This window comes from Saimiri boliviensis, chromosome 7 (genome assembly GCF_048565385.1).
Source record: "Saimiri boliviensis isolate mSaiBol1 chromosome 7, mSaiBol1.pri, whole genome shotgun sequence".
In the NCBI taxonomy this organism is placed as follows: Eukaryota; Metazoa; Chordata; class Mammalia; order Primates; family Cebidae; genus Saimiri; species Saimiri boliviensis.
Window position 1 is genome coordinate 114,126,559 of NC_133455.1, and position 10,631 is coordinate 114,137,189.

The 10,631-nt window shown below is 40.6% G+C and overlaps 1 protein-coding gene across 3 annotated transcripts in view; it reads right to left on the reverse strand.

Annotated features, from left to right (window-relative positions):
• DERA (deoxyribose-phosphate aldolase) overlaps positions 1-10,631 on the reverse strand; it is a 240,106-nt gene that overhangs the window by 73,389 nt on the left and 156,086 nt on the right. For all 3 annotated transcript variants that reach the window (XR_012518583.1, XR_012518582.1, XM_074403246.1), the window contains exon 9: positions 8,849-8,957. The gene's annotated coding sequence lies outside the window, so the exon portion shown is untranslated. Of the gene's footprint in view, positions 1-8,848; positions 8,958-10,631 lie in introns of those variants that run through there.

The window sequence follows — 10,631 nt, forward strand, 5'->3', positions numbered from 1 at the left end:
CATTTTAATGTTTGATTGTATTACTAGAATTATTTCTTCTATCTATAGTAAGTTCAATCATTTCTATCAAAGCCATTGAAGATTAGAAAACACAAGTATGGGTATAAGGTATTTCTGTACCATGCTTTGTATCATTGAATAGGCAGTACAGATTTTAAGCATAAATGTGTATTGTTATTATTTGCTATTTAAGTAGATAATATTTGCAACTGGCTTTAGCCTTTCTTTGTTAACAATATCTAAAGGGATGAAATATCTCAAGTCAAAGCTTAAACTATACAAAATGATGATAAGTATACCTTCCTATTCTGCTGTCCACCATTGTAATTTCATTCATGTGCCTCTCCAATTTCATTAGAATCTACCTCCCTAGGCTTTCTTCTCTATCAAAACTAGTTTTCAAATTTTTCCATTGATAATAAGTGTGCCGATTACTAAGCTGCTCTTTCAGGTGGAAATCTATCCCTCTATACTTAGATCGTATTGCTAGGACTTTACCAAAATTCTCCTTTGTCTGTTAGGCACGACCAACAGAGGGCAGTGTATATATATAGAGAGAGAGAACCGGGAACTTGCTTTTTATATGCATGTTGTTAACGTATTGCCAACAATAGCCTAGTGGTAGTAGTGGTTCCAGTCTTCAGCTTTGTTCATTACTCCTTAGAAACATCAAGTGGGAGGTTTCCCTCCTCACAGTTCTGAGTCCTAATTCCATGGGGCCACTCTCCTGTGACTACCTGAGATATCAGAAGCAGCTGAACAGCTCCCCCTGCCAGAAAGTCTGAATTCCAACTCTGCAGGGCCTTGTCCCTAAACTTCTAGGTTTGGCTAACTCCAGCCTCTTCCCTCCGTTCTCCGTGGCCTGGGTATAATGACTATTTCTGCATTACCTAAATGCTCATTTTTTTGTTTTTTCACTCTTCTAACATATGTTTAGCCAATTCCTTTTTTAAAAAATGCCCTCAGCCAGGTGTGGTGGCTCATGCCTGCAACCCCAGCACTTTCGGAGGCCGAGGCAGGTGGATCACCTGAGGCCAGGAGTTCAAGACCAGCCTGGCCAACATGGTGAAACCCCATCTCTACTGAAAATACAAAAATTATCCAGGCGTGGTGCGGGGAGGCGTCTGTAATCCCAGCTACTCAGGAGGCTGAGGCAGGAGGAATTGCTTGAACCCGGGAGGAGGAGGGTGCAGTAAGCCAAGTTCGTGCCATGACACTCCAGCCTGGGGAACAAGAGCAAGGCTTTGTCTCAAAAAAAAAAAAAAAAAAAAAAAAAAAAAAAAAAAAAAAGCCCTCTACTGAAACATCTGATGTGGTTTCTGACTTCTTGTCTGACCCTAACTGATTCCAAAATGCTACAAATGTTTAAAAGTGTTATACTCTGGGAAGTTTTGCAGATTTATCAAAAAAAAAAAAAAAAAAAAAAAAAAGAAGGGGAATTTTTGGCAACGTTCAGTAAATAAAGAAGTTTTTGTGGGTGTAGCAAAAGTTTTCACTGCATCCAACCCCACTACAACAAATTAATTATACCTCACCTAGGCAGCCAGTTCTGTCCTTGGCTTAAAATCTAACATTTCCTAAAACACACCTATAGAACAATTAATAAACTTATGAATTAGGGCTTTACTGTGTATCTATTAGGAAGAATTAGCCAGTTTCAAGTGATGTAGCTTTATTTGTGAACTTTCATAGCCTGGCTTTTATCTATTGCCCACCAGATTAAGTCAACACTTTTATTTTCTGGCAACAATATTCACTCTCTAGGCTGTTAGTTAGTTGTGTGGTGCTACAAGGAAATACCTGAGACTGGATAATTTATAAAGAAAAGAGGTATATTTGGCTCACTGTTCTGCAGACTGCACAAGAAGCATGGTGCCAGCAACTGCTTCTTGGTGAGGGCCTCAGGCTTTTTCCAGTTACGGCCAAAGGTGAAGGAGAGCTGGCATGTGCAGAGATCACATGGCAAGAGAGAAAGCACAAGAGAGAGGTGGGAGGTGCCAGGTTCCCGAGTCTCACTCTGTCGCCCAGGTTGGAGTGCAGTGGTGCAATCTTGGCTCACTCCAATCTCCACCTCCTGGGTTCAAGCGATTGTTCTGCCTCAGCCTCCCGAGTTACTGGGACTACAGGTGTGTGCTACCATGCCCAGCTAATTTTTGTATTTTTAGTAGAGACGGGATTTCACCATATTGGCCGAGGCTGGTCTCAAACTCCTGACCTCATGATCTACTGCCTCAGCCTCCCAAAGGGCTGGTTGCACTCCAGCCAGGGCAACAAGAGCAAAACTCCATCTCAAAAGAAAAAAAGGCTGACAGCTTTTACTCTTGCCCTGAGACTACATGAAGACAGATAAAAGTCCAGCTTCCCTAGCTGTGCCCAGCTTCCAGACATTCTGCTCCCTGAGTACAGTCACACAAATCACCACTGGCAAGACTGGCAGAAGGACCATCCAGCTAAACCTAGTCCAGCTGGCAAAATAATGAACACATGAAATGGTTATTATGTTAAGCCACTAAGTTTTGGTATGGCTCATCACACAGCAATAAATAACAAACACACACTAACTGGTACCAGGTTGGGTCCTCTTCCCCTTTGCATACCATGAAACAAGCTTATTGTGCCATCTGAATCTGACCTGACCCACTGTTGCCTACAACTCCTTGTTGATACCATTGTGGTGACACAGAAACTACACACATACTTTTTTCATCAATGCATAATGACTTCTTTTGTTACTTGGACTTTTGTGTTTCGCTGCCTATCGTTGCTATTTTCCAATTTTGTCACTACTATGAGATTAGCATCACTCTTGCTTAACTCATTTGTCTAATCTCAATTACTGATGTCTTCCTCCTTTGCTGTCTTTGTCAGGCTTCTCCAGAGAAAACAGTATCAATAGGTTGGATGCAGTATATGCACGTATACTATATAGAGAGATACAGATATAGATATACAGATAGATATTCTGTTTCTCTGGAGATGCCTGACAAACACAGCAAGGAAAGAAGGGAAGACTATATAGGTACATTTATTACAAGGAATTGGCTCATAAGAATGTGGGGGCCAAGTTCCAAAATCTGCAGGTTGAGTTGGCAAGCTGGGGAGACCCTGGAAAAGCCAACAGTTCAGCTGAAGTCAGAGGCAGGAAAAAGTCAATGTTCCAGTTCAAAGGTAGTCAGTAAGGAGGAGTTTTCTCTAATTTGGGGAAAAGTCAGTCTTTTTGTTCTGTTTAGGCCTTCGACTGATTGAATGAGGCCCACTCACATTAGGAAGGGCAATCTGCTTCCCTAAATCTACAGATTTAATTTCAATTTTATCCAAAAACACTCCCACAGAAATACTCAGAAAAAGGTTTCACCAAATACTGGGCACCCCGTGGCTCAGTCAAGTTAACACATAATAAACCATTAGACTTGCTAATGAACTAAATGATCAGTCAAGAGTTTGTCCATGATCAACTCAAATATCTAATGAAGAAAGCAAGCTTTGTGTTGACCAGCATTCACCCAAAGGTTTTGTCCTCCACTACGCCACTGCCGTGATTATCCTTTATGGAAATTTGTTCCTGCCTGTCAGGGCTCTCTGTATCTTTCTGTACAGCTGGAATAGCTTCCCAGTCCTTGGGCCTCTGCAGTCACGAGTAATGCAAGTCAGCAGCAAAGCACAAGGAAAACTTAGAAGAAACACAGTAGTGTCTTTGGAACAGTAGATTGATGAAGGAGGACCAGTTTAGTATTCAAATATATACCTGTGTGTGTGTGTGTGTGTGTGTGTGTGTGTGTGTGTGCATGTGTGTGTGTTCTATATTTTATACAAATGGACAGTGAATTTTAAGAGTATACAATCTTTTCCCCAGAAACTGTATTAATTCAGTTAGGATACTCTCAGAAAAAGACTAGGAATCAGCAAAACAGACTTCATTAAGAGTTTTTTGATGACTCTTTCCTTCGTAATCTGAGTAATGTCAACAGCAAAGTCTAGTGGTATATAAAATTTTTGATTATTCAGAGACTGGTTGTATGTCTTGTGAATTACTATACCTCCCTTCATATCTCACACTTCTCATATCTTTTACCAACTCCAAGAAGAGTGTGGCTTCAAAAAGTGAAATTTGTAACATGGGATATTTTCAGTCTGAAAGAGACTTAGAAGCTAACTATGCCTATTTCTTAACTTTATAGGTTAGCCAACTGTCTTAGGAAGAGAAAGTTTGCTGGGCGCAGTGGCTCATGCCTATAATTTCAGCACTTTGGGAGGCCAAGGCAGGTGGATCACCTGAGGTCAGGAGTTCGAGACCAGCCTGGCCAACATGATAAAACCCTGTCTCTACTAAAAATACAAAATTTAGCACTAGGTAAATACATATATATATATACAAACACACACACACACACATATATATATACACACACACAAACACACACATACATATATATATACGTATATATACATGTATATATACGTGTATATATATACGTATATATATATACATATATATACATATATACGTATATATATACATATATATACATATATATATACATATATATATACACACACGTATATATATATATATCAGTTAGGCCTGGGACACTGGATTTTATATATATATATACATATACATATATTGAGATATACATAGATAAAATGCTGTCCATTATCTTTGAAAATACTAATGCTGACAGCATTATTTTCCTTGTTTACAAGGACAGCTGAAAATACAGCATCCGCAGCTGAAATGCACATGAATAAAATGTCCTTTCAGTATGGTGTCCCTTGACTCAAGTGCTGTCACTGACTGATATCATTTCGTGTGTCTCTGACCAGAGTCCCTACAACACCCACAGCAAGCCAGCAAGTCCACACAGGGCATCTGCCATCATGACTGGGGAAACGTGGAACGTAACCTCTCAGTTCACACTAACCATGCCCTTATGCTTCAAATGTGTTTAAGGAGAAAAGAACTGGAGAAAGAGAAGAGAGGAAGCCAGAAGATGCATATAGAAAGCGATTGACTCCACAAAGAAGAGTTGGAAATTAGCACTGCAAAAAGTGCACTGAATTTGGATGGCTTCCTTCTGAGATGCAGGTACTAAGAATAATTACAGTCTGTCCGTGATTGCCCTTATCCTATGAAAAGAAAAATTCCAAGCAAGGTTCCTTATGACTTCACCTTTGGTGATTTATCCAGCCTCACAGCATTATTTCTCACTGAATTCACCCAGCACGAACTTCCTGTCTCTAAACCCCAAATCCTAGAACAGAGTGGTATCTCACTACCTCTCATTACTCTTTCACTTTCCCATGCCTTTGTATGTGATGACTCCTTTGTTTGGAGCATTCTTCTGCCCTACTTTGCTTTTTGAACTCAGACTGCCAGACTCACCTCCAGAGCCTTCTGCTGTGGAAAGCTTGCCTCCCTCCAGTCTGTTCTAGGAAGTCTGTGGTAGCCTGCCTCCACGATGGCCCCCAATGATTTTTACTTTCTGATGGTAAGGTCTCCACATTGGCTTCTCCCCCACTGAATAAAGCTGACCTGACATATGTAATCTATGCAAAATTATCAAATGTCTGACTTTTGAGTCTAAGTCATAATAAAAGTTGTAAGTCCTACCTTGTTCTCTCTTCAATCACTTACTCTGGGAGAAGCCAGCTGCCATATCCTGAGATTCTTCAGTCATTCCTATGGAGAAGTCAGTGTAGTAAAGCCGTGTGCCAATAACCAGCACCAACTTGCCAGCCATGTGAGTGAGCCATCTTAGAAGCAAATTCTCCAGCCCCAGCCAAACCCTCAGTTGACTGCAGCCCTGGCTGACATCTTGACTAGAACCTCATAAGAGACCACAGGCCAGAATCATTCAGCTAAGCTGCTCCCAAATTCCTGACTCACAGAAACTGTGTAAGGAAACGTCTTAGTCTGTTTAGGGCTGCTCTATGAGATTACCCGAGACTGGGTAATGCATGTTTTGGAGTGATTTCTAATGCAGCAATAGATACAGGATCTGTCCTATATTTCTCCATAGTATCCTACATTTCCCTCCATCAAAACCTATTTCCCTTTGTCTCTTTACTGGTCTGTCTCTTCCACTAGCCTGAGATCATCTTGAGAGCAGAGATGTGGCAATTCGTCTTACAATTTATAGAGCTTCAGTGGCCCCAGGAAAGGCTAATCCTAATGGTTCTACAAGCTGTGCACTTCCTCAAAGCTGTCTGCCAAATGTACACAGGTAAATGGAGGCTGATGTCCAACTTTCATTTGCCCAACAAGTTGAAGGTCTTGGTAAGGGCTGCTGTCACTGGCAGAAAGAGGCATATTTTTTTTTTTTTTTTTTTTTTTTTTTGCACAAAGGCGCCATTACTCAGTAAATCTTGTAAAACGGTCACTATTCTAATTCATTCACTGTGTCAGTCAAGGTTCATTCAGGAGACAGAAACCATAAATAAATAGAATAATTAACTACAACAGTAGATTGGAGGAACATAAGGTTAGTTACTAAGCATCAAAGGAAGTCAAAACAATGCAAGGAAAACAGATTTAGGGAGCAAACACTACCTCTAGGACACAGGCAAAGCACCCAAATAAGGAATAAATTAGACCAAAGACCCCTGCCTACCAGAGCTGAGATACAGGCTTTGTTATAGAGAAGATGGTAGGGTCCGCTGAATGTTGACAAGTTTGCTGAGGTGCAGCAAGAGCCAAACTCGCTGGGAAGCCATCCTTTGGAAAGCTGGGGGAAGATGCCAACGTAGAGGTGCCACAAATGCCGAAAGAGAATACACTAGAACCAGGAAGAGGAGCTCCTTCGTCCTCCAGTGTTCTTCCAGTGTCCTCTATTGCCAGCTTAACTTAGTGTCAGTTGGCAAGGGAGAAATGCTCCAGTATCCATTAGCAGGCCAATGAAGAGGGAATTAGTGGGTGAGTGGATTGATAACTGGCACATCCCACTAGGAATCAGCCTTTTTCTACTATGTCCATCCAGAAGGAATGCCCTTTCCAGATTCTCCCAAAGGCACTCTATGGCCCTACTGGGTTTTTTGTTAGAGTCATGAAAACATGGCTTGGGCTACCTGGTGCTCAAGGGTTGTTCTTAGTCAACTTTGCTCCTAGTAAACTGTCGTGTTTGGATGACTGCCTCTCAGAGGCAATGTGTGTTAACGTAATCTCCCGGCTATTTCTATTGATCATGGCTCCAGCCTAAACTCAGTAGCCATTTGGCACTAATCCATGTCTCATGTCTGACTGAGTTCGCCTACATGGCAACTGATTTCCTATGCCGGTGGCTCCCTTTCCGATAACACAGCAGCCCAGCCTGTACTTTCTGAGCTTGATGTCAATGGAACAGCTGGCCAACTTGTTCTTACAAATGTGGTCCTTGCAACTGATGTTATGTACATCAAGTAAGTGTGAAAGATAAAACACAAAACCCTTCCTAATGCTGGATCTGATGACGATACAGGACTTCTGTCCTTCTGAGATTGACTGGCTCTTAAAAGCAGTTTGGCTTACAGCATCTGTCAGAGAGAGGTGATGTTTTGCGACATCAAATCACAACAGAATCTCCACTAAAAGGGATATAATCATAATAGAAACTTGCATAGAGTTACACAACAGGAAACTATGGCTTGTCATCTCCTCCTATCTGTAATATTTTTCTATAAAATTAAATTATAGCATTGCTAAAAAACACCTAGTAGTCTGCTTATCCTGCTGCTCTGAAGAAATATGCTAATTATATCTTGAAGGAAAACATTCAATTTCCAATGTATTAAGGGCAGAACGAATTCAGTCAACATTTATTGAGTGTGGTGAAGTTATAAAGAAAGGAGATATTATATACTTACATATATACTTATTACATATATACATACAACCTAATATTTCCTGTCATGTCTTCTGTTGGATCCCATACACTTTACTTTTAAAAACTGTTTCTCCTCTTTAATATTTTGATATCAAATGAAAGCAGAAAACGGAAGAGCTGCACCCTAGGATGACCTAGATCTTGCGAGCATCACTATAAACAAGCCTTGAGATGGATATTATCATTTACTGAAAAATCGGGGGGAAGTAAACAGTTGGAAAGTAAATTTAAATCTAGTACTACTAAAATGTCTTCGGTCAACAACTCATATATTCCAGAACAGTGTCAAACAAAACAAAAGTCTAGGACAAACCTTTGAATGTGTTGCCATATTTCTTGGAGAAATACTGAAAAAATAAGATTTGCAAGCAAAGAAGAGGTAAAGGGCCTAAGAATCACCACTTTCAAGACAGGAAAAACAGACAGCTACTGTAAGTCAAATGTACCAATGATGCCTTTGCACAGAACTTAAAGAGTGCTCTTGGTTGGTACCAATCTAAAACGTAGGAATTATGCTGTTGAGAAAGGTAAGAGGTCAGTGGCATAATGATGATAATAAAAATGATAATTAATGCAAACATTCAAACTTTTTCAGTGAGCCAGCCACTGTTCTAAGCCTATGAGGTGGGTGCTCTTGTTGTCAGCTGGCCTGACTCCGCTTTTAACTATACTGCTTCCCTGCACATTCCTCAGCTGAAAATAGAGACACACACTTTAACAACGTGTTCACATAGTTCTGCAAGAGTTAAGATTTCCATTGGTATTAACCTATAAAACACAGAACACAGAATTGCTATAATTCTACTGAATAAATAGAAATGAAGGAAAACATTGGCTGAGCACAGTAGCTCACGCCTGTAATCCCAGCACTCCGGGAGGCTGAGGTGGGTGAATCATGAGGGCAGGAGATGGAGATCATCCTGGCTAACAAGGTGAAATCCCGTCTCTACTAAAAATACAAAAAAGTAGCCGGGTGTGGTGGCACCTACCTGTAGTCCCAGCTACTTGGGAGGCTGAGGCAGGAGCTTGAAACTGGGAAGCAGAGGTTGCAGGGAGCCCAGATTGTGCTACTGCACTCCAGGACAACAGAACAAGACTCTGTCTCAAAAAAAGAAAAAAGAAATGAAGGAAAACAAACTTTTTTTATATTATAAGTTTTGGGGTACATGTGCAGATCTTGCAGGATAGGTGTACACATGTCATGGTGGTTTGCTGCCTCCATCCTCCCATCACCTACATTAGGTATTTCTCCTAATCTTATCCCTCCCCAATCTCCCCACCCCCTACTATCCCTTCCCTAGCTCCTCACCCTCCAACAGATCCCAGTGTGTGATGTTGCCCTCCCCGTGTCTATGTGTTCTCATTGTTCAACTCCCACTTATGAGTGAGAACAGGCAGTGTTTGGTTTTCTATTCTTGTATCAGTTTGCTGAGAATGATGGTTTCAGCTTCATCCATGTCCCTGCAAAGGACATGAACTCATCCTTTTTTATGGCTGCATAGTATTCCATGGTGTATATGTGCCACATTTTCCCTGTCCAGTCTATCATCTATGGGCATTTGGGTTGGTTCCAGGTCTTTGCTATTGTAAACAGTGCAGCAATGAACATACATGTACATGTGTCTTTGTAACAGAATGATTTATAATCCTTTGGATATATAACCAGTAATGGGATTGCTGGGTCAAATGGTATTTCTAGTTCTAGATCCTCGAGGAATTGCCACACTGTCTTCCACAACGGTTGAATTAATTTACACTCCCACCAACAGTGTAAAAGTGTTCCTGTTTCTCCACATCCTCTCCAGCATCTGTTGTCTCCAGATTTTTTAATAATCGCCATTCTAATTGACGTGAGATGGTATCTCACTGTGGTTTTGATTTGCATATCTCCAATGACCAGTATGATGAGCATTGTTTCATATGTTTGTTGGTTGCATAAATGCCTTCTTTTGAAGAGTGTCTGTTCATATCCTTCACCCACTTTTTGATGGGGTTGTTTTTTTCTTGTAAATTTGTTTTAGTTCTTTGTAGATTCTGGATATTAACCCTTTGTCAGATGGGTAGATTGCAAAAATTATTTTCCATTCTGTTGGTTGCCAGTTCATTCTAATGATTGTTTCTTTTCCTGTGCAGAAGCTCTTTAGTTTAATTAGATATAATGATTGTTTCTTTTCCTGTGCAGAAGCTCTTTAGTTTAATTAGATACCATTTGTCTATTTTGGCTTTTGTTGTCATTGCTTTTGGTGTCTTAGTCATGAAGTCCTTGCCTATGCCTAAAATCAAACATTTTTTAAAGAGACTTGTGATAGGTCAGTTGACATATACTGTCTTGTTAAAAGTCATTCCCGATCTTGTCGGTAGTGAGCAGTACTTGGCCTCTTTGTTTATGCTGTCAGCCTTGCCTTCTGCTAACAATATCAATACTAGGGGTAAAGGGGGATAGGTGTTTTGGGAGGCTGTGGATGAACATACGTTTTGATGTAACTACTCAGAGTGGTTTGGGGTGAAACAGAACAGAAGCACCTCAAAGAAGAATCATAATTCTTAAGCATGATTTGGTTGTATTTAACAGAAACTTGCTCAAACATGGCTAAGAAAAATTTGTAAAAGGTTTTAGTAGAAGGCCATAAGGATTTTCCGTGGAACTCCATCACAAGTAATACATCAGATCTCCTGCAATCAAGAGCTGGGGAGTAAAATGTGGACAGTTGAGTTTGTTCTTTCCTACTCTTGGCTCCTTCACCCCCACTGCCCTCTATGGTGGTCCTTCCC